Raw genomic sequence first — 4,140 nt, 5'->3', positions numbered from 1 at the left:
TGAAGTCTAGAAAGTTAGGAACAAGACCAGGAAGAGAATGAATTGGTATGAAGGTTACATGGTATAGTAGCTACAGCCCTGGACTTGAAGTCAGGAAGACCAGGACTTAAGTTCTACCTCAGACATTTAGTAGTTATGTGATCCTGGGAGCAAATAATTTAACCTCTTCATCTCAGTTTTCATGTCTGTAAAATGAAAGACTTGGACTTGACCTCTAAGGTCCCTTTCAGTTCTACATCTATGATTTTCATGATGCTGAAGCTTACTGATGCCCATCTTTCTTTCCATTGCCCTCTGAGTAAATGCAGTCTTAATTCTTTTGAGGTCATTGTGTTCTAAGGCTTGCCACCACATAGCACTGCTAAAAGAATATTACTATCTAAAAGGATGGACTCATAGCAGAGAGAAGCCTGGAATTTTTTAAACCATCCCAATGTGTGTCTGGGTAATATGCTTTATTTATTCACTTATTTTCTCCTTGTGCACATTTCTAGGACAATCTCTTTTGAGTGGCAAGATCTCAAGGAGAACACCGTGCAATGTTCCAGAGCTACATTGCAAAACAGAGATATCTGCAAATTCCATTCACATCTGAAGAACCTCGCCCTTCCATCTGGGTCTTGGGTGAGACATCTCCCATGATCCTGATGAATACCTGTGGTGAAGAAGCTCTCTTTCCAGTATCCCTTGCTTGATTGTTGAAACAAAGTCATCTCTGGAGTTTGATCTATTAATAAATTGACAAACTTGTGTTATTTTAACATATGAATAAGAAAGACCTTGTAAAAGGAAAATTTGTAAGACAAAATTTAATTCTGCTGAGGGAAATACTTTTTTTTGTAACTCGCAAAAAAATAAACACAACTGGATTTTATGTTCCATACACTACTAAGTCATTTGTGTATATATGTGATCTCCTTTAGGAAGTCACTTGTCAAAATCTGCTTCTTTTCTCTTCTTTTTATTAAGGACATCCTTGATAAGTTCAAAGACCATTTTCAAAGAGATGAAAAAATAGGGACATATATTGATAAGTGACTTTCTATACCTTCCTCCCAATGAATCTAGTTCTCCCTCCAGAGTCACATGGAATAAATATAATTCTTCTTCCACATGACAGTCTTTAAAATATTTTACTCGCTGCCCAATTGGCTCCTGCTGCCACGGCCTTAGGCTTTATAGAATATAAAGTTCTTTAGTACTTCCTGGAAGGTGAGAAGCTTACTAGGCATTGCACCTAAGGCAACGATAACAAGGAACAGATAGACCAGACGGGCAAAAGACCAACATATGGCAGCAGAGATTAGCTTAGCAAATACCACAGCTAGAGACTGACGAAGATAACCTGAAAAGAAGACATGAATCCCAATGGAGAGCAAAGATCTATTGCCTTGCAACGGGTAAAGATCCGGCATGTCCAGTATGATTGAATAATAATTATTAATGTTCATATAACGTGTTAAATAACTGAGCAATTTACATATTACTTCATTTGATCCTCACCACAACCCTATGATACAGGTGCTATCACTAGTATCTGAGGTAGGATTTGAACCTGTTTTCCTACCTTCACATCCAGTATGCTATCCGTGATGGCACACTGCCACAGATGTCCACAGAGAACAGCAACAGTCCTTTAGCATCAGAGGAGAATATTCTCTACACTTTTGTTCCTTGGCTATATATGGTCCTTGAGTCTGCCCCTTCCTGTGTGTTCCTTAGTCACACCTTCTATGTATCAGGGGAGTCTGACAGATGGCATCTTACTATGGAGGATGCTAGCAAGAAGATGGCATCTCTCAAAGAGGAAGATGCTAGGGAGTTGTTTCCAGGAGAATTGTGATGTGTAAGGGCAGTGTGTTGGGGAGACAACCTAGGAAGCTTGTGTAAACCTTCTATATTGAGTTCTAATTAGTTAATCATGTGTTAAAGAAGAGAATATTTGGCTACAAAAGGGCCTCTTAGTTTCCATTGCTGTCTCTCTTACCTCATTCTTTTTAGGCTCCATTTGGTCATTACTTAGCTCGTGGTTTCTGGTGACAGACAATGTCAAGCATAAGCATTTCACAAAGTTAGAAAAGTTAGCTACAGGAATATGGGAGTCAGAATTCAAGCCAGATTTCCCAACCACCAAAGCATTAATGCATCTAGGAGAAAGTAACAATTGGGCATTACCTTGAGTAGTCCAGGCCCTTAATGGGATGCTGTCTCATCTTGCAGTTGTACCACATCTGGCCATGATCTTGATGGGACCAATGCTTGGTAGGAAATGAACTAAGTTATGAGTGTACCCCTCCAAAGACCAAGGTAAAAATATATTCCCAAGATAATGGGGACAGGGGAGGGAGAATATGTATCTGTTCTTATTTGAGAATGTGTTTTTGTTCTTGCTATAGCTTTGAGGTAAATATTCCTTTGTCTGTAAATATTCCCATCAGCATTAAGTGTCTAAATGGAACTGGGGTGCTATTCACTGACCCCCTAAGAAATGAAAAGAATACAGTGGAGAGGGAGGAGGTGTTGACTGTCCAAATCTCTCATGGAATACAGTGGAGTACACACCAAATACAATCATAATCGGGAAAGTGAATGAAATTAAGTGGACAGATAAAGAATGCTGATGAGGACTTGGAGGTGGGGATTAATTGAAAATTTATGATATTTTATATTGAAATTAATTAAATGTAAATAGACACTAAAAAAGGGAAGGTGATTTGGATTGATATTTAATATTGTTTTTAACAGATGGTTAATTTTTAAAAATCCTATCTTCCCTTTAAAGCCCTACTCACATACTATTTTTCAACAAAAGTCACTTTTTCTATAATCTGTATACCTTTCAGCTATGGATTATAAACTCCTTGAAGGCAGAAGTTGTTTTAATACCATTATATCCTGTACCACATTTGTCCATACATAGTGGATATTCATTAAACATTTGTTGCATTTGAAAGCTCAGGATTTTCTTATAACTAACCATTTTCATATAGGACTCACTTATAATGCCACTATATTATGTGCATAATTCTGATTCCTTTAAATATGTATTAAAAATACCAATAAAATATCTGCCCTCCATATGTGCAAATGACACTATTAGGATACTCAGAGTTGTTTCTAAAATAGTGATGTACAGACCTATTTACCCTCTTTTCTGGACTCTTCTGTAGTCAGTAAAATTTATTTACAAGAAGGCAGCATAAACGAAGTGATAAGAGAACTGGATTTTGAGTCAAAAAACCTAGTTTGGAATCCTGATTCTGCCAATTAAACTTTCTAAATTCTCTTAGAGTTTTCTCATCTCTGAAATGGGTGGTAATAATAATATATTCATTACTTACTTCCCTGGAATGCTACAGTTGTCAACTTAGACAATGTATATAAACTTTGTAATTATAAATTGTTACATTAATATGCTATTCCTTTCATTAAAAATACTATCAAGCAACATGAGCAAAGTGTCCTTCTGTGGTGGGATGACATGATTTTATGGGGACTGAACTTGTGATCTTGGCCTGATTTGAACTATAAACCATTGAGATAAAAATATAAAAATTTCATCCAGTAGACTTCCTCTTGCTTACTGAATAATGTATAATCTCCTTTCCTTGGAATTCAAAGCCTTCAAAAATTCGTCTCATATCTTCCTTCCCAGTCTTATCACATACTTCTCTTATTCATGTCTTCTTCATTCCAACCAAACAGAACTACCTGTTCCCAGATTATATCATTTTTTCCCCACCTTTGTTCATCCCATTCTCTGTGACTGAAATGACATCCTGCTTCTGACTCCATCTCAGCCTTTTAAAATTCTTCCCTTCTTTTAAGGACAAACTCAAGTGTCACTGTCCCCCATGAAATCTTTCCTGATACCCCTGGAAGGAAGTGACTTATTTCTCCTAATGGCTCTCGAACATTTTGGATCCCTCTTATCCATTTTCCATACTATATTCCATTTATTGGCATTCTGTCTTACTTTGTCTTTTATATTTCAAGTTCTTGCTAGACAAGGATTATTTATTATTTAATCTTTAATCTCAAAACATAGAATGCACTGTATTAGGGATTTTTAATCAAAGTCCATGAATTTATTTTTTTAATATTTTGATAATTTCATTTTAATACATTTGGTGACCTCTG

At 36.4% G+C, this 4,140-nt stretch overlaps 1 long non-coding RNA gene across 1 annotated transcript; it reads right to left on the bottom strand.

Moving 5' to 3' along the window:
- Positions 1–434: 434 nt before the first annotated feature.
- LOC140500748 (uncharacterized) lies at positions 435–2,263 on the bottom strand. Its single transcript, XR_011965856.1, has 2 exons — positions 2,176–2,263; positions 435–727 (listed from the first exon to the last, which is right to left on the bottom strand). It is a non-coding gene; the product is annotated as an uncharacterized lncRNA (long non-coding RNA).
- Between the last annotated feature and the right edge of the window lie 1,877 nt (positions 2,264–4,140).

The sequence above is a fragment of the Notamacropus eugenii genome, chromosome 4, assembly GCF_028372415.1.
Source record: "Notamacropus eugenii isolate mMacEug1 chromosome 4, mMacEug1.pri_v2, whole genome shotgun sequence".
Classification (NCBI taxonomy): Eukaryota; Metazoa; Chordata; class Mammalia; order Diprotodontia; family Macropodidae; genus Notamacropus; species Notamacropus eugenii.
The sequence above is the reverse complement of the archived record's forward strand: the minus strand, read 5'-3'. Positions and strand labels throughout refer to the sequence as shown.